Source organism: Notothenia coriiceps, unplaced genomic scaffold (genome assembly GCF_000735185.1).
Source record: "Notothenia coriiceps isolate Sejong01 unplaced genomic scaffold, NC01 NC01_scaffold00030210, whole genome shotgun sequence".
NCBI classification, from domain to species: Eukaryota; Metazoa; Chordata; class Actinopteri; order Perciformes; family Nototheniidae; genus Notothenia; species Notothenia coriiceps.
This window is the reverse complement of record NW_011362911.1, coordinates 518,985-545,478: the sequence shown is the minus strand read 5'-3', so window position 1 is coordinate 545,478 and position 26,494 is coordinate 518,985. Positions and strand designations below refer to the sequence as shown.

Below are 26,494 nucleotides of genomic sequence, written 5' to 3'. Positions count from 1 at the left end.
AATGTTCAAAAAATCTTCCCGGGAGGGCATACCCCCGGACCCCCCTAAAGGATGTGACGTCCACCCCCAAATTCAAACATGTTCATACAATACTGAATACATTTGAAGCCATTTTTACGTCTATTACCTATGTCAATAAGTTTCTGTTTTTGCAGTGTATTTGTCTTTTGTAGACATTTTTCATTTATTCTTTACACATAAAATATCGCCTCAAATCTCACCTAGGGCAGCAAATTGTCTAGAACCGGCCCTGGTACTAGGCCTCAAGAGCCTTTCTTGTGCTGACACATAGAAACAAATTGGCGGGGCGCACTTTGCACGCAATAAAAAATTCCACGCGCTCCGCGCTCACATTATGCTGGCCCCAAGTGCCTTAGTACCGCTGCTATGACTCCATCCTAGGGGAAACACTGAACATAGATGGCGACTTTGGTTCTCTGTAAGAAACATAGACAGTATAGCTGTCTCATGGCAAGGTAAACCAGCAAAATGTTCTAAATATATCATACACTTAACTGATTTTTTTTGTGAGCCTTTCTTTTATGTGTCTTAAATATGTTTTGCTGCCGACCCCATACACCCCCATCCACCCCAGTACATTGATTTGCTTCGGTGCGGTAATTCCTGTCTGCATCTCCAAACTGGGGGAATGCCGACCATCATCTACTGTGGGCGTAATACACTGACTATGGATAAGTACCTCATACAACCCCACTTCAACCCGGAGAGATGTGATGTATGGAATACATATTTACCGTTACACGTCGCATGATGAAGTGATTGCCATGATGATACAACGGGAGAATGGAATGGTGTTTGGCGGTTAGGCCCCGGTTTGCAGGATAATCATTCAGGAGGGAAAGAACCGCTCCGATGAATCCCCAAAACCAGTGAAGTATAGAATACTGAGATGAACTGAGTTTCTTACCTTTTAGGGTGACTGTGGTGATCTGGGGAGGAAATAATAGATTAACATATGTATGCGACAGGAGACCGGAATCACTGCCGGAGCTTACGGGTCATGCTGAGACTCTGACTGCCGAAATCAGTGCCGGTCTTATCTGAAAACGACCTGAGGGTCGCCTGCCTGGCTAGCAGGGCTTGACTACGCTGCCCGAAGGTCGAACGTCCTGCCGAAGCAGGGATCTTGTTTTTTAACAGAAACCGAAGTTTAAGGTGGCCCAAAGTCCACGAAACCGAAGTTTACGGTGGCCCACAGTCCACGAGACCGAAGTCTACGGGGACACACGGTCCCTTCTTCTATCACTCTCTTTTCTTTTCCTCTCTTCTTCTTACGACCTGACGTCGCAGGGTATACATTTTTACACAGCACATTTGAACACAGACCGAAGTCTACGGGGACACACAGTCCACAACCTGACGTCGCAGGTTATACATTTTTACACAGAACATTTGAGCACGGGCCTGGGATTAGATACCTGCGTGCCGGAGAATATAGCCTGTGACATGTAGATGCAACGTGAGACGAGACATTATTCCCTGTGGGCGGGGCCCGCGGACTAGGACAGGAATGCAGTTTGAAATCCGATACCATATTGAAACATGTATACGTGTAAACGTGTTATGAACCACCACCAGTTATATGCATAAATACCATAGTTCGGGTCTGAGAGATCGTTGGATGGCCAGCACGGCGCTGATGTCCGGGCGAGTGTAGGATGTGAAGGCAGAGGAGGACTGCCGTCCAGTAGTTGTAGGGAAGAGGAAGAAATACCTTGATTGCGGCAGGTTTGCTGCACCTATCCCGAACGAGCTCTGAATTGCTCTTAAGCCTGCTAGCCGCCTATGACTGGCTACTGACCCGGGAGGAGAAGTAGCTTCAATGGGATGTAGCTTAAGCCCTGCCTGCCTGCAAGAGGGGTTGTGGTTGAAGCCGGAAATGGGTGAAGGCCGGAAGCGCCGCATTTGAGTGGCCCTGATGCCAGTGATGCCCTCTCGAGAGACTGAAGGCGTGCGTCGATTGTTTGCGTGAAGTAGCTCATTTCCATTAAGCCGGAGGAACTTCCGTGAAGCCCGATATCCTTGTCCTTTCCTCCCGCGTCCGGTTTTGCGGGATGGCCGGCTAGAACGGCCAGCCAACTGGGGAACGCCGCCTGTAGCTAAATCCGCGAGACTGCGGAGCTGATGAATATATACCTGGAGCTGGGACGAAGCCCTGCTGCTGTTGCGTGTGGTCACCTGAAATGAAAACTGACAGGGAGGAAGAGCAGGCATTTAAGGAATTTAACATGTGCAGCGATTGGCTGCTGAGCGGTGACGCCCACGCATTTAATGAGGGGGAAGAGAGCAATATAGTGAGGTGTAAGTGACTCATTGTTAGGTCTTCCTTATTGAACTTGCGCTAAAGCATTCATATCGATATTCAAAAATACAAATTCAAAATTGTACAAATTGAAGCGTTTGTTTTAACGGTGTGCAAGAGTGCAGGTACTTGCTTTCAAGCAGAACAGGGGCAAACAAACTTGAGGGAGTGTTTACGTGTTCGGCGTCATGACGTACAGCGTCCTCCACAACTTCTGTAGTACTATTCAGCCACTTGTTAACAACCATCGATTTTCAGACACGTAAACTCTTCAAAAATCACCAGTTGGGTCACTGCTGATGTATTTAATGTCATAGAACAAAACGTGATCCGTCTCTTAAATTTGCGTCAACCACAGACCTTATTTTGAGCTATTTTCCAAAATCCGGATTTTAGGACTCGCTCCTGCACCACTCTATTGGCATGCTACATAAATCAGAATCAGAATGCTGTCCTTCTTCGTTTAAGCCAATGCAAAGATAGTTGAAGGCCCTGAAATCGTCCTTGACACCAGAAGAGCAGCACATTAATACCGGACCTGATATACAGCTGCTAGTGGATTGAATGTTTTATGACAGTTGACGTGACTCATGCACCCAGAGCTCTGGAGGGAGAGGCTCTAACTTGGGTCCCCCAGAGTGTCAATTATATGTCCTTCATAGCAGTTCTCTGTCCAGTGGAGAACAAAACGTGCTTTGTGTTACAGTCTAGTTCGTTTGCACATAAGTTCATTTGTTTTTGATTTGGGGATCTGTTTTTGGAGGCCAGCCATGGTTGGAGCGCAGAGACTGAGATGTTATCGTGGAAATAATAAGCATCAACAGCCATATGGTGCAACCAAAGGGAGATACATTATTTAGATAACTCTGAACACAGGCTCCAATAAATTCAGTTTTGAGAGGACAAACAACGTAACTTCCAGGACCTTTGACATGTGAAGACCAGCAATGCATGTCCAGTCTAATCTTTCTGCCTTTTATGGGAAATGTGTTGCTTGACAGCTTCATAATCTCTAGAGAGGGGCAGAGAATGGGCAACTTTTAGAAAAACATTCAACAGGAAAGCTAGAGCAGCAGAATGTTACCCCTACATTCAGCGCAGGTCTGGCTCCCTGTGTTAGACTATAGCTGGAAAGAGGTTTGGAAGGGAAATGCTATTATGTAAGGTAGTACCTGGAGCCAGGGGCGGACTGGCCATTGGGAATACCGGGAGTTTTCCCGGTGGGCTGGTGCTGTGCGTGGGCCGGAGGGCCAAAAACAAATTTTAAAATAAAAATTAAGAATTAATTTCTTCTGCTGTGGAGAAGAATGTGTTGCCCACATTCTGTTACTGAGTTTAGGCTAGTTAGCTAGCAGGTTTATTGTTTTGGGTGCAGTCACTTTTGCCTCCACTTGCTGTTCAAATAAATGTCGGAAGAAAAAGTCAATCTGTTTACAGTTCTGTTTCATATGGGGGTTGAGAGATGTATCCATAGATTTAGTCCCTAATTTTGCACTGAAAGTGCACCAGATTGATGCATTTAACTTCAACATTTAAAAAAATCTTCCCGGGGGAGCATGCCCCCGGACGCCCCTAGAGGAGGTGAGGTCCACCTCCTGCCCACACCCACTATCAAATTGTCTCACCCACATTGAGGATGGATCCTACGTCCATGTTTTATTCTATGCGTCAAGTCGGGCAAATTGGGTCCAAATGTTATTGCATCAATGGTCTGTTAACATTAAAATGAATAAATATATATGCTGTAACTATTTTGCTCTAGGCAACTCAAGGGCTCAGGTAATGTGATTACTATATGAATAATTGTCCAAAATAACATTAAATGCATAGGGTTTTTTGTTAACATACTTTCGTCGCCGGCCGGCCGATACATGCCGCGCATTAAGTGGGCCTTCTGTCAATTAATCCCCGAGCCACTTTTTCCTCCCAGTCCGCCCCTGCCTGGAGCTCTCTGTTATCCCTATACCCTTTCCTCTGGGACTGTGAGACAAAACGGGCACACGCTAATGGTCAGTATTTAATATGACAGCTGCTTTATTCATTCACTTCATGGAAAAATGGAAATCTTTGCTTTCGAGTTTGTCTAAGCTTGTTGTTGAAAGTGGGCTTGGATGTCTTTATAAGCGTACTGAGTGACTCCACGGGGTAATAATAGTAGAAGTATTTTGTGTCACAACCCCAGGGCCTCCATTGAGTCACTGAGCCCCTTTGCGGTCAAGGTCTTCATCCACAGGGCTGTGTGTAAACATGCATGACCTCTAGCAGCATGAAGCAAATACTTACATTTGTTAATATTTCATTTTTGGAAAAGTGTCAAATTAGGCTTTGCATCTTGTTCAAATGTTTTAGTTTGTGTTTTTCAATGATGTAATTTGAGTTTAACAGAGGAAATACTTAACTAACATGATTGTGTAGGCTGGTTGAGTGTTTACTGCTTCTTAATTGCTTCTGTGTGTCTCGTGGTGAGGGTATTTTTAAAAAGGACTTTTCAGCCTCACACTATAATACAGTCCACAGTTGAGTAAGGACTGATAACGTTCTACTATTTTCTGTGTTATTATCTTTAATAAACTGCTGCTTTAGCTCCAGTGAGAAATAACATTACACCAACACATGAAAAGAAACTGATTAAAACGTTAAAATGGTTTGAGCTCAAAAGAGCCAAACTGGGCGGCTCAGCAGTTCCCCAAAACCACTCCCGGGTTGCTAATGAGATTTTGGATTCTTTTCTTCCAAATATTTGAGAGTGAAGCAATTTAGAGGTTAGAATTTGGGACCCTGAAGGCAAATTCTGACAAGACGTAAATTGCCTGGGAAGCGATTTTCTTTTGAACTGTGTCGTAAATTCTAATTATGGTTTAATTTGGATATTCTTAACTATAGGTTGTTGTTTAATATATACCACAAGAATTCACTTCTTTCCCCCCGAACGCCTGACAGAATTAATGTCGATATGGCACTAGACTTTTTTTTACAACTGCAGTGCAGCAGTGAAACTCTTTGGGTCAACAACATCCATCCCTTTCTAAAATATTATCCCACAAAAACACACATTTATATAGTTATGCACACACTCACATTTAACTCATTCCAAATGTACACAGACCTCTCTCTATTTAGAACTGTAAACCTCTCCTCTTTACAAGACTCACTTTTATTTGTATCCGTTTTTGAAGAGTGTTTAAAAATACACAGCTTCACCAGGTCAATGTTAATGCTCGACCATAATGTCTATATGTGGAGTGTGTCTGACAGGCCGCCCTGAGCAGGGCTGCTGCTGTTTGTGTGAAGTTGTGTTCAAAATGACAAAGACCTTGACATTGACACCAGTAAGACCTTTCTCTTCCTCTTTTGGCTGGAGACTGGACACCACTCAGAGCTGAGTTTAACCCTCTTACAACTGTGAACATGAATTTTCCACTGCATCAAGCATTCTACTGTCTAGTCGCTGCTGACAAAGATGAAAGAAAAAGGAACAAGATTAGATAAGATGGAACTTTATTTATCCCCTTGGGGAAATTCAGGCGTTTATAGCAGCAACAGGGTCAGAGTGAAAAACAGGATTCACACAAGGCAAAACATGAAGATAAAATAAAATACAAATTAAAATAATAATACAAAAAAAAAAAATAAAGTGATAAATTAACTGTAGAATCAAGATATCATAGTGGAACGTTGTGCATTTGAGTGGTGAAGTGAGGAATCCATTATGTGCCACATGATTTGATCACAATTATGACGATTGGTGGCTTTATCTACAAGACCAGACATTTTTAATGTGTTTTAGGGATAGTGAATATTCTCATTTTATGCTTGTTTCAGAAGGCACTGTGTAAAAGGCCTGAAGAAGTTGGCTATGTTGTTCTGGGCCAAGAGCATTTCCTGCATCTCCTTCGGTGGTGCATCCGCTCTTCATCCCAGAGAACACCGAGACAATAGAACAGATGGAGGAAGAGCACCGTCCGTGCATCTGGTTAAATGCATTCAAAGGCCATTTTTAGCATCTCTCCCACTGACAAAGAGGCCTAAAACAACACTTTAGTGGAGCCGTGCCACTATTTCATCTTGCAAAAGCGCAAACCAAAAATTATGTTCTTAATAGCAAAGTTCAACATTGATTTACTGACATTTTATTATCCCTTAGAAGGCTCAGTAACAGCTAAAAGGCAATCAGATAATACAATAATAATTCAATGCCGCCCCCTGACTGTTTCCATTGTGTTAGCGTAGCAGGGGTCATTTCATGTCAGGAGCTGACATGTTACGTAATGTCATGATTTAGACTCCTTAAATGGAAAATGAATCAGGAAATTCCACACATCACATGCAAAATCCTGTCCATTATCATTTCCCATGAATAAAAACCTGCCTGCCAACAGGAAGAGGTGAATCAGTGTCAGTGAGGAGTAGCGATAACTCGTCAAACTGGAGATTTATTGAGGAAACTGATCTTTGAAGGATGATCAGATAAATAATTAACATCTTTGATCCTAACTTGTGATTTTTTAAATCTTTTTTTAATTCATTTTCCACTTCAGATGTACTTAAAAGAAATCCATTAACCATGGTAAAAAAAAGTTTTGCCGTTAAAAGGTCAAATAAAAGCAAGAAAAGGGACGTTGAGTTTTATATTTAAAATGATATTATTTATTAAAATCACAAGGTTATTTCTTTGTCATTAGCGTAATATTGCATGATCTTCTGGGCAATTTTCTGCTTGCTTTTCCTAATCAGTAATGTTGTTGGTATTGTTGTTTTCTCTTCACTGTAAACACTTAAATACATGTTTAAGTGAACATGAGTAGTACACAGATTGTCAATGTGTTGGGCTTTGTTTTCCATTGTCAGAGGTTCACTTCATGGTGGTGTTTTTAATTTAGTGAAATCTGAAATTGCAGAAGTTAAACCAAGCATGCATGCATTTTGTCAGCTCAGGCTTGCCACACCATTCAGTCTCATGATCTGAGGATGTTGGAAATTAGAACAATCTGTGAGGCACCACATGGCAAGAACTCCCCCTAAAATGGCTCCAATTAAAGGCAAATGTTGCACTGTTAACATTTTCATCTCAGTAGGCAATGTTTCATCATCTTCCTGAGGGACTTTCTACTGATACAACGGCACAGGCAATATAGTTGAACTCTTACTGTGTTTTTGTAAAGCAGGTGCTTGACTCTGATAGCCTGCTAAGAGTCGGCCTAATGCAAAGACAGAAGCGTGTATCCAAAACAGATGTGAGCGCACTCTAGCAGAAAACAGGGCTGGAACAAAGAGGTGACCCCAAAAAACAGTGTAGTATGAATGTGGCTCATTGTGCTGGTCCACGTGTGTTTGATGGAGACGGTTGTGTTCACATTGAAGGTGGGTATGACTCACATCATCCATTAGATCAGTGGCTGGGGTTTGGACAGCAGCCGTTCCTTGATACCAAGACCACCGCACTCAAACCCTCCCAAACAGCCATCTGCTTAGGATTTCTACACTGTGTAAATCTTTAAAGAGAATTAAAATACTGCAAGTGTAACACTTTATTGTCCAAGGACCAGTCACTGCGCCTCTCTGCATGGCAGCAGTCACCCTGTTGTGTGCCAAGTTTCCTTGAGCAAACGAGGCATGTCTGCCCTCCTTCTGTGGAAATAACTTTTCTCGCTGTAGGAGCCATTTGGAGACGCTTCATACACCCAAAGGGGGACAGTATGCATTTTGGTTCATTTGAGAGCAAATCATTTGTCTTTGCATCGATTTAATGGTCCCCTATTATACTGTTTTTCATCAATAATAGGTCTCAGTTATATACAAAACAGGTCTCTGAAGTGTTTGGCTCGAAATACCAAACAGATCACTCATTGTAGCATCCCATAATCCCCTCTGTTTCAGCCCTGTTTCAAAAGTGCTGATTCTCTGTCTGTTACTTTAGATCAGTGGTTCTCAAAGTGGGGGGCGCAGAGGCATGACAGGGGGGGCGCGAGAGACCAGGAGGAAAAATGGTTATTAAAATAAATAAATAAAAGAATATTCATATTTTGAAAAATGATTGATTCGAAAATAAAATAAAAAATAGAGAGAGAGAGAGAGAGAGAGAGAGAGAGAGCGCACCGGTACCGGAGATCGTTGTTGTTAGCTTCTGGTGCTAGCGAGCTACGCTAACGGATATAAGGAGTTTTTTCAACATCAAAGTGGAGGAGACTCCTGTCAGACTGAGAGGCTCAGTGAGCTAAAGGACTCTCTCAGTGTTATCTCAGTGGGTCTCAAACGTTTTGGTCACCATTAATGTAAACAATTATTTCCGAGGCACACGTCTATATGATCATTATAGTTATAAAAAAATAAGAGAATAAATTAAAAACAGGTATGAAATACTATATGACAGTAAAAAAAGAATAAAGTTTAAAAGGGTGATTTGTAAAATATCCATAAAGAAATAGTAAATCTGTTTACAGTTGTGTTTCAAATGGGTGTTGAGAGATGTATCCATAGATCTCTTCATTTTGCTCTCAAAGTGCACCAGATTGATGCTTTTAACTTCAATATTTCTAAATCTTCCCGGGGGAGCTTGCCCCCGGACCCCCCTATGTGAGGTCCACACACCACCTATAAAAATAGCACTTTACCCCTGCTTANTAGCAATGAATATATTAAATGCTTTGACAATAAATACATAAAAAAGTGTCATCTGTGGAAGCTGTGGTACTGTAAAAAGCACGACCAATCATTTTAGCCCGGCTAAAATGATTGGTCGTGCTTTTTACAGTACCACAGCTTCCACAGATGACACTTTTTTATGTATTTATTGTCAAAGCATTTAATATATTCATTGCTATCGGGATGTTAAGTGGATTCCATGGAATATAACAAATTGTTTCTGAGATCAATTACATACCACACCTTTAAGACTCGAAAATTATAAAAGTAGGGTAGACATGTGGAGATTATCCGGCTGAACAAAACGTTTATCCGGCTGAACAAAATGTACATTCCACAGACCTTATTTTTTACAATATTCCAAAATCCTCTGGAGAAATCCCATTGCTTTTTTGTCGAGGGAACCCATGCGAAGCTTACTTCCGGGTCGGCCAACAAAAATACGTCGTCCCTGCACCACTCTATCATTTCCTTAGACTTGAAGCCACAGTAAGGTTTGATAAGCTGACATAATGTCAATCACATGTCCACTGCTTGCTAGCTTTTGATGCTAAATTGATGAATATCATGCAGGACATAGGACACAGTCCTTCTACCACAGCAAAAGAGAAATTTCAGCCTTTGTTTTTGAACTTTATTTCAAAGTTTATCTGTCAGCATAGTTCTAATCTACAGTCATGCCAGCATTGTCTCAAAAGTGCCTGCGTTGTTTCCTTTCCAGCCTTCACATCCTTTGCCGCTGTCCTTTTGCATCTACGCATCTTTCTTCCACAACTATTAAAGAACAAAGGATCAGCATGAAGTTAAAGAGATATACATCATTTCTGTGCTAAGGGTCTTATACGGAGGCAAGCTCCCTGCCTCGCTGCCAACTCGGGTGGGCGTAGGTAATTAGAGAGCAGGTCCTGTTGGTCCCAGGTCTCCAGGGAAACAGCTGCCATCCGCCTGTTCCCATGGAGCTGCTTGAAGCTGATGTGTACCGACTCCTCTGCTCGCTACCACTCTGCTCTGGAGGGATGCTCTTCACTGAGCACATGGAGGCTTCCTTATTCCCTGCTACACCTGCAGGTATCACTTCAAGATAACATTACATTTATATATTCTAATATTTAATATTCCATCCGTCACATACTTATGTAAATATAATACCTTGTTTATATCTTGTTTTTGTTCATTTTTAAATTCAACATGTATATTTTCTACTCCCTTGTTCATTTCGTCTTCTAATTTGCAGTGTACAGTGCCATGTCTTTTTATGCTGCTGCAACACAAACATTTCGCACATTGGGATCAATAAAGTTCTATCTTATCTTATCTAACACATTCTGACAATATGAGAGTGAGATCTGTGCGAGTCAATCACATTTCTTTCTCTCTATCTAAAGCACATGTGTCAAACTCTCTGACCCCAAACATTGATGAACTTGCACCCAAGATGAGATGCCAAGTATCTGGCTTGAACTAGCATCACAGAGCAGCAAACTGAGTTTCAATGGATGTTTCCTTCTGCATTTTTTTTCTTGAGACAACAGGGCATGTTTGTTTTTTTCTTTGAGGGAAATCGTTTTTTTGAACCTGTTGTTGGCCTGTGGAAAGATGTAATCGTAAGAAATGACTGCAGATTGAGCCTAAGAAATGAATGCAACTGATGATTTAATGTTTAATGTTTTTATAGGCAATAATTTAAGCTTTGTTAGTTCCAGGTTTAATATGTGCAATAAGTTCATTTCATCAAATCTCTACTTTACTTCCTGATGTTTTGTATTACTGCCTTTGATTTAAAGATTGATGTACAAATAGAGGAGGTTTTTTAAGAGGATGACATGACATGGCGATGTTCTTGTTTTTTCATTACATTTCCAGACTATGAATAAGAACAATTACAGGAGTACAGAGAGGGCTGATCTTCTTCATGACAGACTTGCCGCCCCACAGCTGCAGCTCCAGCAGGAAGCAGAGACAGATCAGCAGCAGAGGACCAGGCTCCCTCTGTTTTCCTCTGATTCAGATCGGCTTGTTTTGGCTGACCCAGTTCAGTTGGAGTCCAAGTCCAAAATAAACAATATTGTATATATTATGAAAATTAAAGGGACAGAAAAAGAGCGAGTTCATGTTTGTTTTTCTTCTAAAATATGTGCAATCTCCTGATTATTTTAGGGACATGTTTAAGACATTATGATCTGCGTGGAGTGATAATGATCTGTCTGATGTGGTCTCTCCACGGAAAAGTTCAACTACCTTGTTAAAAATTCTTAAAATTAGATCTACTCCATCTTCACCCGCTCTCTAAATGTGCATATATTTTCAGAAGTTGAAATACACAGACACAAGATGTCTCCTACTTTACTAACAAGTCCATTTTCAGTAGATTCACGTACATTTACGCAAACGGCTGTGGCTCAGTGGATAGAGTGCTGGACTTGGAATCAGGGGGTAGCAAGTTAGAGTCCCTCTGCAGTCAGCATGTCGTTGTGTCCCTGCAAGACACTTCACCCCAAATTGCTCCTGTGGGGATTGTCCACAGTGCTGAATGTATTTAAGTCGCTTTGGATAAAAGCGTCTAACAAATTACATGTAATGTAAATGTCATATTCCAAGTAGTTGTGATAAACTTGATGTGAAAGGCCTCTAGTGTCCACATCTTTGAATACACCATAGTTCACGGAGAAGGTCAAACATCTTAGTGAGGTAATAATCACCAAAATACATTTGATACTTTAATTAAATGCCTTTGAAGAGTTGGTTTGCCAGTAAGAGACATCAAATGTAACTGATCATTCCTGGGCTGTCAGAATCTAGCAATGTGTTGGATTGTACACTATTCACTATCTGGAGGCTCAGTCCTTAGACGGACTGCATACCAGACATCAAAGGCAACTGTCATGAACGAGTTTGAGCCAAAGGGAACTTTGTAATTTGATCTCATTGAACACTTTAGATGATACAATGTACAGTATGCAGCTAACTATGTTGACAGGTAAACAAGCCGGGACATGCAACAGGTAGGTATTACCACTGTGAAATCCATCATCAGGGGGATGAAATACCAAGCTGCGAGGGCCGTTAACACCCCGTTGCATAACCCTTGTGTTTGATTTAAGAGTGGCGGAAACCTACAGGGTCAATTTCACAGACACTCGCTTCACCTATAGCGCTTTTACACTGCTGAGTGCTTCCGCCCATCTGTGCCCCTTTTCCTGCAGTCCATGTCCCTCCACTTCCACGAGGTCAAGCACCATCCACGCCCTTTGTCTTAACCCCCCTCCCCTTCTCACATGAGCTTTTATTTATCTTCCTCATTATTTTCTTTGCCACTCCTTAAAGCTAATCTTGCCTCTTCCCATTCCCTGGCCCTCTTCCTCTCTCCCTCGCCCCCTTGTCGTGACATTGGCCTGTGACACGTGTGGGAAACTTCTGCGGGGCCCCCGCTTCGGGTAGGACACTGATATACTGAGAGTGCTGGGTGACGGGGCTATTTTGGGAACTTGTAAATATGAGAACTTCCTTCCCTAAAGCGTATCTAATGTCCCAGAGGATTATTAACAACGAGAAGCAATACAGAGGCAAAAATACAGCGCGTCAAGTATCACTGCAGCTCTGCTTTGTTTTGGGGTTAAGTTTGAATCATTAAAACCGGTGAACACCACCTTGTTATTTAGGACTAAAATTTCCAGAAACACATTTACAGGTTGAAGAGACAACTTGTTTCTCATTTACAAGCTTCCTTTGCCAACAGTTGTTCTTTTGTCTTGATAATAGCATTTTCAGGTGCTTCCACAAATTAGGCCAAGTTTTAGCGGGAGCATCCTGATCACAGTTCTAGGCATGGATAACACTCTCCCTTACTTGGAAGTAAAGAGATAAGACAGGGAGCAACACAGGGAGGAAACATTATTGAACTGGAACTTCAGGGGAGGAAGCTGAGATTGCGATAAGAGAGATCTGGGTTCGCTGCCAGCCTTTAAGCTGCAAACAGATCAGATTTGATGTGAACAATATGGATTTTCTATCTCTGCATTAAAGGCAATACTGCAAGGCTGGAATTAGGTCAACTAAGCTGAGACTAATAATAATAATAATAAGGGCTAAAACCATTTGTCAGAAAATTAATTGGTGACAGTTTTTGATAGGCAGTTAATCTGTCATTCATCATTCAAGCATTCCAGATTCTCTAAAATGAGAATTTAAAAATAATGGACGTTCGAAGGTGTCACCATCATTATAAAACTGGTATGGTGATCGGAGAGCATGGACCTCAATAGTGCATCACACGCTCCTCGGAGGATCCCATTGCCTGTGTTGGGAAGCCTTTCTTCTGATTTCTGTGTGTTCATGAGCTTGAAGTCCTAATGCGGAAACCCTGAAAAATGAATTATGCTGTAGGTCCACATTATTTAAAAAGGATTTGAGTATTTGCATGACAACGAAGAGCAAAGGAAACATCAGGCAAAACTTGAAAATGTGTCCTAAAAGTTTCCAACTGCAGGCAAGCTTTTTTGTTATTTATCCCACTAAAATAAATCCTTTTTCCAATTACTGACACCAGATGTAGCACAGGTGCCCAATCTCGCATTGTTAACCAAAGTGGAACTTCATTTGTGTATCGGCTGTGTTTCAGGTCAGCCCAAAAATGTAATGAGTTTTTCCTTGGACCATACTACACTCTTCCACCTAGTTTCATGGAAATCAGGACGGTTGTTTTTCTGTAATCCTGCTGACAGACAAACAGCCAAACTTAGCCACACACTTATCCTCCATGTTGGACTGAAATATGATCGAGATCACAATGGATGAATTTGCCCCATATTCAAAAATATCCTCAGCTAAACGACCGCCATGACCTATTCATGAAATTTAAATCAACATTAATAATGTATGGCAACTGAGGCTTAAAGACAGACTCCCCATCAGTAAAGAGAGAGATTACTAGGAGATATTTGTCCTATGAATGTTACTTATTCAATGATGATCTGTTTCATTTTCTTTTAGCTCTTTTTCTATCACACACACACACACACACACACACACACACACACACACAAACAAGCAGTCTTGAATAATTAAGTTGGTGCTGAATGTTTAACTGCCTCCCCTTATGCCACCCAAGAGTTCTATCACATGAGAGAAAAATGGCCACGGTCGTACTTGCACTCACAAGAGGCATCTTTACTCTACAGACACACAGAGGTGCAATAAAGATGATTTCCACAGTATGAACCTTGAGATACAGAGAAACTAATTGTAGATGTGATCTGGAAAGAACAGGAAAAAAAAGCGTTCATAAAGATGGATCCTTGTGACAGATAAAGTCTGACCTGAAACTCTATCCTCTGCTTTATGACTACTTCTTTTCTCCACTCTCATCCACCTTCCAGACACTCACTCTGTCTGATGGTATCAGGTCTTCTGCTCACATCATGGCTGAAGGGATGAGAGCTCCAAAGTGTACATAAGGCATGAGTACTCTTCAAAGGAAGGCCCTGCTGGAGCTTCAAATATAACAACAGAACTAAGCGGACATTACACAACCACACCTGTTGCTCAAGACTACAAGACACAAGCAACCACTTCCACTGAACCACAGCGTAATCATATCTTATAACACTGTTGCCTCTCAGACTGGGAGATTGGACAATGGATGTTTAAATACAAACATGTTTAGTGATCTAATACAGTGGAACATAACGCTGAGATGTGTAGCTTAGCTTGGCTACAATAATCCAATGAACTCATCCCTTTACTTGCCAAAGTCAGATCATGAAGTGCTGAGCTCTGTATTGGCCCTCCCCTCACTGACTCTTATGATGTCAAATCAATAGACCGGCGCCACCTAGTGATACAAAAGGGGTATGAACGAAAGGAATGTCTTCCAACATGTCATTTAAAACGTTTAGAGGGGGACAGATTTTACATTAAAGCAATCAAGAATTATTTAAATGATGTTGGACTCATTTGAAGCAGGTGTTTCTGAATTAAGCAATATATCTGATTTCTTATTAGAACCAAAGAGATATTTCCCCTAGAGGCTTTAATGTATCATCAATTTGCTGTTTTGTTTGGAACAAAGTAATAATGTTATCATAAATGGCTTAAATTCAAAACATGCCATCCTTCATGCAGAAGAATGCCTCTTACTATTTGAAAACTAGAAATCTGTTATTTTTCTGAACACACCGTGGTACCACTTTTTTGTATTGATTTCTAAATGTTAGGTTGTTTTCTAAATTGTAGGTATAGGTGAAATTCATTGTAGGTCTATTATCTTAACACAGATACATGTAATAGTTTCAATTGGTTTTATTTATTTTTTCGGTTGTTTTTTCTTACTTTTTATCTTCTTTAACTGTGTTTATGTATGCACCATGTACACAAAAAAATGCCATGTATGTGTTAACCTACTTGGCAATATAACCTATTTCTGATTCTGATTATAAGAGAAAAAGAATAGCAAAATGTATTTCTGAACATGGACAACAATGTGGTTGAACAGATACATGGAGCAAAAAGGAGGAAGCAGATAGTAAGGGGCCATACAAAGGTTTGAAAACACTGAAATAGTTTGTTTTCTTTCCTTCTGGATCACGTTGGTTCTTGTCCAGCGGTGACTTCCCTTTCTATTCTCATAATCATTTTTGTCTTTTTTCCCATCACCCAGCAGGGGTCTGGGAAAATCTATGACATCACCAGAGGCCTCTGTAAACCTTTCTCAGCCACACAGGGCTCAGCAAGCAAATGAGTGACAGGCATTTCCTTTCGGCATAAAACAATAAATACAATTGAATTAATTTGAGATGTGGTAAGATAGCCCTGGCACTGGTCTAGGATTCGATATTTGAGCTTAGTTGGTAACGAAAAACTACCCATTAGATATTGAGTCTATGTACCAAACGTATAATAGCTCTATGAACTTATAAGAGCTCTGTAAACATTACATAATACGTTTTCAAGAACCCAAACCAATTCACTTCATTTTTTTATTTAAATGTTATTATGAAGTTTACTGATTATCTCTTCTCTTCTCTACTGTCTTTTTACTATCAATTTGTATTTTCCTTTGTCCTTGTTTAAATGTGTTGTAATTACATTATTTAGTAATACCAGTAGAAGTGGTAGTAGAATCAACAACAGTGGGAAATTAAAACAAATCATTGTCTATCTTGTACGCGAAGAAGAAGTAATAAAATATACAGCAGCCTGAAAAGGAACATTCAATTATTATTGTTATAATGTTGTTTTTTATATTTGTATTCCAAACTTTTTCTATATTCATTAAAAATATGTAATAGCCTTAAGTTAAACATTAGACAATGCATTCACAAAGAAAACAAGAGGTTTACAATAAAGAGTCTGGCTTACCCTCTGTGCTGCCTTTAAGTGTCCTTTCTTCATGTGGGAAAGATAACTCGCTCAAACCAAAGGCAAAGCAGATGTTTGAAGATTGGTTATTCCCCATGCTGTTTTTCATTCAAACCGTTTTGAATTTAAGAGTAAATTAGCCACCTAAAATGACGTTTGCTAAAATAACACGTTTGAACTGTGGTCTGTTCTAGCAGTGGGTCTCGTGTGAGTCAGGAAACTGCGTTATAATAACAAGACCAAATCCCGCCTGAAATTTGAAGATTTGTAAACAATAAGCACGTGGCTATTGCTATCACTTATTCTGTCCAATCAAGTCCAACCTAAAGTGTGTGTGTGTGTGTGTGTGTGTGTGTGTGTGTGTGTGTGTGTGTGTGTGTGTGTGTGTGTGTGTGTGTGTGTGTGTGTGTGTGCATGCGCCTAACCAGTTAAATATATACATGACAATAAGAGTATAGCCTACTGGTGACTTGTTTCAGGTCACACCGCAGTTTCTAAAAAGGGCAAACTGGGCGTGCATGTTAGCCAAATATTGCTGTCCTCGTGAGGTGAGCGCCCGCTAACCAGGAAGTTTCATCATGTGGTAGGTGCATCTTTCTTTTAGTTGCTCATAGTCCAAATTCACCGTGGTAAAGTTAGTTTTAGGTTGGACATTCGAGGAAATTCACTTCGGTCCACTCAGTTTAATAGACATAGGCCGTAGGCTATATAGAGACGGGCCTTATATGCCATATCAGAGCCTATATCGAAAATATATCGTTATAGAGGACGGGATGAAGGCCTTCGTAGTTTGGTTAAATTAGAAAGATATTGACGGAATCGATTTTGACGAATAAATAACTCAACGACCGGCCATTCTCTTGTAATTCAAATGATATCTCTAAATTTCTATCCATCGTCAAGTGTCTTTTACCAAACAATGGGCTTTGTTTTGAAATATCGCTACTTCCGGGAGTTCCACCCCTCCCCTCGCTCAAATATATTTAGGCCATTTACTCAGAGCAAAGCATTGTAGTCTCTTTTCTGTTCACTGGTTTAAGAAAGAAACAAATAAGACAAAGGTGCACTGGCACTAATTTACATGACGTCACGCAATAATACGCACCTCTTTTTATTGGGGATTCTTTTTTACATAATCATTTAATCAACAATAAGCTGTATTGAAAAGTCTCCATATGTTTACAATAGTCTCCTTGTCATGTAATTGTATTTTATTGCATTTTATATTTTATGTGAACGCTCTTTCCTTCTTTTTTTTGTCATTACACAGTACAGGTACTATATAATGAAATGGTTTCTCTGCATTTGACCCATAGTGTTAGGAGCAGTGGGCTGCCATTATGAACAGCGCCCGGTATGACAGTTCAGCAGTTTTCCATTAATATCTTTCATAGTACTTTATGATTCCAAATCAATGTACAATTGTATTACTAGACTAGAAAAGTAGGACACACCACTTTTTAAAAGCTTGTACTGCTTTTTCTATTTTATATGAATAGTCCTCAGTGAAAATTGTCTATTGTGCATTACACTACAACTTAATCGAGTTGTCAATAAAAACTGAAGTTTTATTGTTATCAGCCTTCAAATTTGTATTTAATGATCTCTTATCATATCAATGTTGCAGTTAGTTGATGATCAGTTAATACAGATTACTTATGTGGTCACACTCACAGAATGGCTCCTAGTGTTACCGATTAAAAATACCGGTGAAAAGTCAAAAGTTTGAATCGGAGTCCCTTGAGCCAGAGGTGGGAAAAGTACTCAGATCTTGTACTTCAGTACCACGTAGGAATACTCTGTTACAATTTAAATTCCTGCAATTGAAATGTAGAAAAATGTTGGCATCAAAATATACTTACCAAAAGTAAAAGTACTCATTATGAGGATTGGCCAATTTCAGAATGATATGTTTTGATTATAATTATTGATGCATTAATGTGTTTATCAAAGCAGGTAAAGGTGCAGCTAGTTTTAATAACTTTTTATGCAGCAGGGAAGCTTGTGAATTTTACCCCAATGCTTAACTCATCAATTTCACATCATTAATCAAAATCTGCAAAGTAACTAAACATATGAAATAAATGTAGTGGAGTAAAAGTACAAGATTTACCTCTGAATTGTAGTGGAGCAAAGGCACAAAGTAGCAACACATTGAAATACTTAACTAAAGTACAAGTAATTGAGTAAATGAGTTACTTTACACCCCTGCCATGAGTTAACCAATAGCAGTCCAGCCTGTCTCTCGATTGATCCAGCTCAGCCGTGTGATCTATTGAACCCAGGGTATTTGTTGGACTTTCGTTTGAATTGGAATAGGTCAGGCTAATCTAACATCCTCTCTTGAAAACTCATCGTCTGTGTTTGCCTGTGGGATTTTGATTTTCCTACACGCACACTGATCGTTTCACAACCTCTTTACTGTCAACAGAGACTTTAGATAGCTGGGCCACCTCAGCTCCCCGATCACGTCCATTTATTGAGGTAATATGAAAAATTGGTTGTGTAATCAAACCACCTTGCTTTTGGAATCAGCCTTAATGTCGCTGAATGCTAAAGACAGACATGTTTTGCAGACAGTAAGTCTACTTATTCCCATCAAAGATGTCTTTTTCTTTTTGGTAACACAATTATATTCCATAAGATGGCGCTCACACCCCTGTCTTTCTGTGGATCAATCTACATGTGTGTGATGCTCTACTGAAAGGGTGTTCAACACTGAGACTGTTTTGACAACTGTAATAGAAATCACTGCTTAACACAGAACAGAATATAATTACATTTCATAAACCAAGACATTTTGAAGATCTGTTATCTTTTCTGTATTTTGCTTAACCAGTTCAGCAAAACAAAGGGGACCAAATCAGGTCCATGTATATTTTGGCTAATTAAATGGATGAGTCCAATCTTACATGCTTCTGGAGTGAAAACATTTTTGGATGAGGTATTTCAAAGAAAAACACGCACACAAATATGTGTTTTAACACAATAACTCGTATCATATGATTGAAAAAAAAATCAGACGTCAAAGCACAAATCTTAAAATTATGATTTAAAACTTGAAACATAAAAAGATTTATATGTACAGTAAATGTTAAGCTCAACCTGTAGCTTGGTCATCACTAATATAAGAAGAAGATCCCCTTCCTTAGCAAAGATAGAAAAGTTATGATAGCACCATTTTGAAACCCATATCAGAAATTAAATAAATGTGATGTAGAAAAAGGTTGCCATTTTGTTTACAATGAAGGAGAAGAATGACCTCAGTAATGTTGCATGTACCACCAGTTAAGACCGTATGCGTGGTGATCATTTCTCAGTCATGTGGGATGTCCCATGAAAGCTTTTGCCCAGGGCCCTCAAGTCGCTGAAGCCAGATGTATTCTCTCATTACTGCATTACTTTAGCACTGAATCCGGAGTAAATTACTGATAATGTTCTCTACTTGTTTCCATATTGGGTTTGACCAGAGCCAAGTGGTATTTTGATTTTGGGATAGTTTAATAGTTTATTTAACAGGGCTTGTGCACAACACATCCATTGAGCCAGTTTATATTAGCATATGCGGTCCCTGTGTAGGAATGTATTACAACAAACAATACAAATGAAACAAATAAAAGCAGAACATTTGGAAAAAATAACAAATAGTGAGTCATACATGTAAAAGGGAGGCTGTGGCGCAGTGGACTAGTGCGTTGGTGTTCGGATCAGGGGAGCACATTCAAAACCGCACTGCAGTCAGTATGTCGTGGTGAGACACTTCACCCCAAATTGCTCCTGTGGGGATTGTCCACAGTATTGAGTATGTGAGTCGCTTTGGATAAAAGCGTCTAACAAGTGACATGTAATGTAATAACAAACATAAGTGTCATAGTCTCTGCTGGAAAACAGTTAGTTCCATACAAAGTTTAAGTCAGTCATCACATGATATGGTTTGTTTTGAGCCATGTTATTAAGTGTTTAAGAAATACTGAAGCATGAAAGCACGTAATGGTACTTTAAGGTCACATCTCTCTGATAAAAGCCAGTCTTTAAATATGTCATTAGTGACAATCAGACCCTTTTTCTCAAGATTGCCAAAATGCTACAGCAAATTGTTTTTGTTCTAGCTGTCACATCAGTGATTTATGTCTGCTCATGTGTATGTTCTTTGGGTGTGACATCATCCACCCAGAGTGCAGTCAGTGTAGAAGACAGGATGCCAGACATTCCTCGAATACTGCACACAGGATCTCACTGCTGCTTGTGAACACAACCCTGCACCTCCAGTGAGTGGAAAACTACCGGCTCTGTTCAGACACAGCGTGTTGAACTAGGCTCTGGAGGGATTCATACAAGTCTTACTTCTGGCTTTCAATCAAACATATGATTACTTTTTATGATTAGGAGCAACTAAAAGTGACTTTATGCATTTTTATTTTTAATTGACTGAATATTGTTTTAGAATAAATGTCCTTTTTTTTAAAAAATTTTGTCTTTTCTTTTTCTTTTTGTATTGTCTATATTGTCTATATAATTTGTATCTGCATAAGTCCCTTTTGTGAGGGCAAAAAAAAACAATAAAAAGTTGCTCACAAAAAAAAAGGAATAACATTTTGTCCTTTAATACTGCATTATTATAGGCGTAGGATAACTGTTTTATCTGGACAGGTGGAACAACCACAAACACAATGGGAGATTAATATCATGCAACTTCAGTAGAGATACCCTAAAAGATAAACCAGTGCACTGCTTAAGAGCTGACATAGTTTCTCTTTCACCGTCGTCTTACATTCCAGATAGGGTTGTTAAAGGAAGGGGAGACCTGCTCGCAAGTTAAATCCACTCCACTGTGGCCATACGTAATATCCTGACTCCTGACATTCCTTAAACTAGACAAGTCTTTGGTTATCGTGCCTCAGATCGGGCCTTATCTGGGCTCCTGTCACGCTAACCAGCGTGTCTGGCTTCCTTTGCAGGGTTTCTGCTTTTGATCTGGAATCGCATGAATACAAAAGTCTGGTAGAGGTGAGGGCTTCGCAGTCACAGAAAAATAACATAGCAGCTTTCATTCCCTATCATTTGTAAGTTATCTGTATTACCCTTTAAACATCGTACCTGCAACATGGATGGTTATTGTAGTCTTTACACGTTTTTTAAAGCAGGTTGGGGCTTTCTTTTTGGGAAACATCAACGTATACCTTGTTTACAAAGAAGCCAACAAAAGATTTTTCATCTGGCAAAACAGACTTTATATTTGTGTTTCTGCACTCTGCATTGATATAAAAGTGTGAACAAGAAAGTGCAAATTCTAATGCCACAAAATGTTATAATAGAGGCCCCACGGTCCCAATCATAATCCTCTTACAGATTTACTGCAGGTAAGTCTTCTGCCATGACATCAATGTGTGGACCTAATCTTCTCACTCAGGATATTGTGTGTGTTTGTGAGAATGGATGTGTGAGTGTGTGAGACTTAATCCAGTTTCAAGGTACGATGAAGTCTGAGAGGTGTAATTACCCAGCATCCTAGAGTTCCAGAGCGGCAATCATGTTAACACTTAAGCCCTTCTCACACAGGAAGTCAAGTTATATTTGGTGGGAAAGGTTATGGTCTTTGTTGCTTAGTCTTGTCCGTGTCATGTTCCTAAGTGCGTCTTCGAGTGAGGACAACTAAGTTATTTGATACATTTTTATTGCAAATTGGACCCAGAAGTTATCAAGAGTTGGACTCCATAAAAACTCATTGCAATTAGTCTTGATGTACTATATCGACTTAACAGATTAGCAAACTCTTTACTAATGCTACTTACACATTCAGTAGAGACAAAACAACACAGGCGTCCCAATACATTCCTCCTGCTTGTGATAAGAAAGTGTAATGTACCAATGAATTTGGTATGCTTAAGCTTCTCAGAGGTGTTGTTCTTATTTACTACGTAAGGGTGTCCCACGATGGCTGCCAACTCTTTCTCAAAACTGCATATGCATTTCATAGTTCCTTTCTGTCAGGAGAATATGATCTGAGTTATAAAAAATACCAAAACTGAGCAACATTTTAGTGATATAACATGGATTTTATAGAGAGATGTCATATTCTCTTCAAAATATGTCACTGCCATGGTCAGGGCCTTATTTGTTAGTGCTAATGGTTCTATTACATTTTGGGTATTTTTGTTAATGTTTTAAAACAACATGAACAATGGTGACTTGTGTTTCCCATTTCTTTATGTTAGACAATTGCTTTGTGATCAAACGCAGCCATCTGTGGTTCAAACTGTAAATATACTGGCCACAATTATAACAATTGTTATCACAAAGTGAATTAAACGCAATAACAAACTGAAATCTTGCTGAAAAATACAAAAACCATTACCTCCTTTGCGGAGACCATAATTATATTGCAAAAAGCAAGGTACAGAATTGCCTAATAGTGCGCATATGAACACATAATATAGTGTTGAGACACTGGCAAGAGATGTAACATTCTACTACACCCAATACAACTTCCTTTATATCAGTGACAGCTATAATGTGAACATGTTAAAGTATCTTTTAAGGTCAAAGAACTTTAGACTGAGGTGTCATATTGTTTTTACAAGACATGTCTTATTGTTTTGTAATGGTTATGATGATGAGCTCATGTTCTCCTTTTTCTTCATTGTGAGCGAGCTCGGAGCAAACTTTCAAATATCATTTGATTCGGTAGCACTTTACAATAAGACTACCCTTATAAAGGGTTTACGAATAGTTTGTAATTCATTTATTAATTAGGTTGTGAACACTTTATAAATCATTAATACGTTTTTATAAGACATGAGATAAACAGGGCAACTGTGACCGGTTACTTGCCAAATAGTGAGCCCACATTTATCTGTACTGCTAAGCCTTATTATAAATGGTAGTAACTCATTAATAAATGGGAATATGTTTTACACTTTACAACAAGGCTCCCTTTTGGCAACTATGAATGTTAATAACTCGTAAATAAATGGTCATAAAGAGATGCCAAGAAACATCAAGATGGAAGGGGGGATAATCAACTCAGTGAGCAACAGATACCACGAAGTACGCTAGGTAACCAATATAAGGCTTTGTCATCTTGCCAAATAGTGAGCCTGTGTTGAAAACTATGTTAGAACTGGTTTATAAATGGTTCTTAATGATTAATAAAGTGTTTACAACCTAATTAATAACCTAATTATAAACCCTTTATGAATACTTTATAAGGGTAGTCTTATTGTAAAATGGTACCTTTGATTCCATTTAGTCAACGTTTCAAATAAACTTTTTCGGTACATGTTACGAAATTCAATGCTAATGTCATTGTTATTTGTTGAAGAAGTAGGTATGTGTCATACATTTGATGTTAAAAAAGTTGTGAAACTTACATCAACTTCCACATATTTGATCCAAACTGAGTAATGCAAAAGGGGAAGGGTGAGATCATGTTTCCTTCTGTCATGGCAGCAGTGTCTGATACATTATATCACCATTGTTTTAATTAAAATGACTTTCCAGTTGAGACAGAGCTCAGTTGCTAAATGGAACAGCCAATTGACAACAAAGTGAAAATGACATTATGGTAAATTCTGTCTGACTGATATCAACTGAAATTGTGAGCTTACACCTTGACATTGTCTCACACCACATCAAGATTATCTCTCACACACACAATGCTTTAATGCCCCTCACCTGTCAACTAACTGAGGGCCTTCTTCCTCCAAAGCTCCCTCATCGCACCATAAAAGATGCGTAACGACTTTCACACTCACACAGACACAAACACACACACTGCTGCCAAACTCCCTGCTGACAACAGGAAGTCTAAAGATACAAAGGTGGGGGTCTGGTAAGGGGGGCTGTCGCACATATGTCACCCAAACCACAGCTTGTCTGAGGGGGCTGTTGAGGTCATGAATGAGCCTTTCATCACAGAGTCACTGGTGATGTTTCCCTGCTCAAAAACAAACATTTACAACAGTGAGATAAGAAGTTAAAAGTTTTAAGAATACATTTTTGTCATTTATCAGAACCCATGTATTTCAAGTTAAAGTTATATTAAATTCTTCTTCTTCTTCTAAATCTTATATACATTAATTATGTCTGGCAGTGAATGCCTTACGGCAGGGTTGTCCAAACTTTTTTCACCAAGGGCCACATACATAAAAATATACGAAGGGTTGGGCCACTCACTAGAGGTGAGGTATATTGCCTCATAAGTTAAGTTATAAGTCAGCAAAATCAATCAAATGTAGGTAAATTATGCTTGTAACTTGAATATGCTTTATGAAAACAAACAGGCTACATCCCATCTCTTTATAGGGTTTCATTTATTTTGTTAGCAGCTCATTCCTTACAACAGAAGCCTCAGATTGCTTATAATAAGAGGAAATATGAAGGGTAGTATATTTCAAACTTGTTATGTTAATTAGTTATTAGGCTTTTTTCTTATCAACTTAGATTTGTTAGAAATAGTTTTCAACTTGAATTGACTGAATGCATTTGAACCATTTGGCTTATTAACTCATGAATCCTACTGTGTAATATATGTTTACATATATATTTGAGAAGTACAATGTAAGACAAGCACAAGTTTAATTTGTGGGCCATATTTCATTATACTTTTAGAATTTTCTGAGGGCCGAATCAAAATGGCCCGTGGGCCGCATTTGGCCCCCGGGTCGTAGTTTGGACATCCCTGCCTTACGGGTATCATCATCCTCACTTCTGGAGGACAGTTTTTCAACTTTTTCTCACACGCCACCAAGGGTCAAAGCCAATGTTTTGGCTAATTTGCAACCTAAACATATTCCTATCCCTTTCACTGGCGTCTCTGTCTCCACCTCCATTGGTGTGGGAGGCAGGGGACACCAGGCCGGTACTTGAATAATCCCTGAATGCTCTTTAGTTGTCACACTTTTCCCAAACGCCTTGCAGCTGCTCCTATTGTGGCCTTAGAGGGAGGGCTCCTCAGCTCATTCTTTAGGCCTCCTGCTGCTGGCCTGCTCTCAGATGGGTTCATAGAGAGGGAGTGTGGCCCAGACAATGGCCAACACCATGACATCATGCTTCTTATGTGGGCAAAAATAATTATACAAATATACGATTGCATGGAACAAAGCTGGGAAGGATGTGCACACAGATATCACATGCCATTAGATCCATCTTTTGCAATGGTGTTCCTCGTGTTGCTCTTTTGAGTGTTTACATTTTAATACATAAATATATAAGTATTTTGGAAATCACAAGTCCATCAACAGAAAATGTTTCTTTTTTTTTTTAATAAATGAAAGGTGTTCTAAAAACACACTTTCAATTACTATGTGAATGTTTCTGGTTGTATTAGTATCACAAATATTATTACAAATTAAAAGTCTTGGTTTTGGACTGAAAAAATAAGCAATATGAAAGTCAAGTTTAGCTTTAGGAAATGTTGATTGTCTTTTATTTTTATAATTTCTAACCTCTTGGTTGTTGAGTAGTTTCCCTGAACTATTCCTCTTATTGGCCTTATAAATGAACACGTATTTTATATTTACGGATAGAGTTTAAAATCAGTGTTGGGAGACAATGATCTTATGGATTTACTTTTGTATTTTTCACTAAATTACAATAGTGTCTATAACCTGGACATGCCACTATGTTATAGTTATAACATACGTTATATGCACTAGCTGCCTCAATATACCTGGCAACCATTAACCAAAAGTGTTGGTTTATTGAAAGACAATCAGTTGTGAAATCAATCATAAAAAGCTGAGTGTGTGTCCTAGAATGATTTGCAAGTCATTGTAGATTATTTCCTGCTCATGAAAAATTATTTCAAACATAAGATATTAAAGAAGGAGAAAATGTTCCACTTTGTAAAAAAGTCATATGAGATTTATTAAACAGTATAAAAACAACATTTAAACAAACAGATGCAAAAATAGATACGATAAAGAAATATATTACTTTAGTTTAATAAATATGTCAGAATGCAGCCTCTGAGGACTACGTGTCCCCATCGTAGTAGCTTTAGGTTGAGTCCCTCCCAGCGCTGCAGTACACAGTACAGGAACTTGAGGTATTTAATGGTCCATTTCCCCTAATGTGTCAGGGTCGTCAAAGTTTCATGAAGTCTTGAAAGGCAGGTATTTGCATTTGGATTGGCAACCATTCCTCAAACTGAGCATGAAGATTCATGAGGGG

The 26,494-nt window shown here is 39.4% G+C and overlaps 1 protein-coding gene and 1 long non-coding RNA gene across 2 annotated transcripts in view; both read right to left on the bottom strand.

Annotated features, from left to right (window-relative positions):
- Positions 1-16,166, bottom strand: part of LOC104959296 (uncharacterized) — a 17,270-nt gene extending 1,104 nt beyond the window's left edge. The window contains exons 1-2 of the long non-coding RNA XR_799847.1: positions 16,154-16,166; positions 7,427-7,429 (exon numbers count right to left, since the gene is read on the bottom strand). This is a non-coding gene — a long non-coding RNA (uncharacterized lncRNA). The remainder of the gene's footprint in view (positions 1-7,426; positions 7,430-16,153) is intronic.
- Positions 16,167-26,384: 10,218 nt separating this feature from the next.
- dusp1 (dual specificity phosphatase 1) overlaps positions 26,385-26,494 on the bottom strand; it is an 8,451-nt gene continuing 8,341 nt past the window's right edge. The window contains exon 5 of the mRNA XM_010787167.1: positions 26,385-26,494. The gene's annotated coding sequence lies outside the window, so the exon portion shown is untranslated.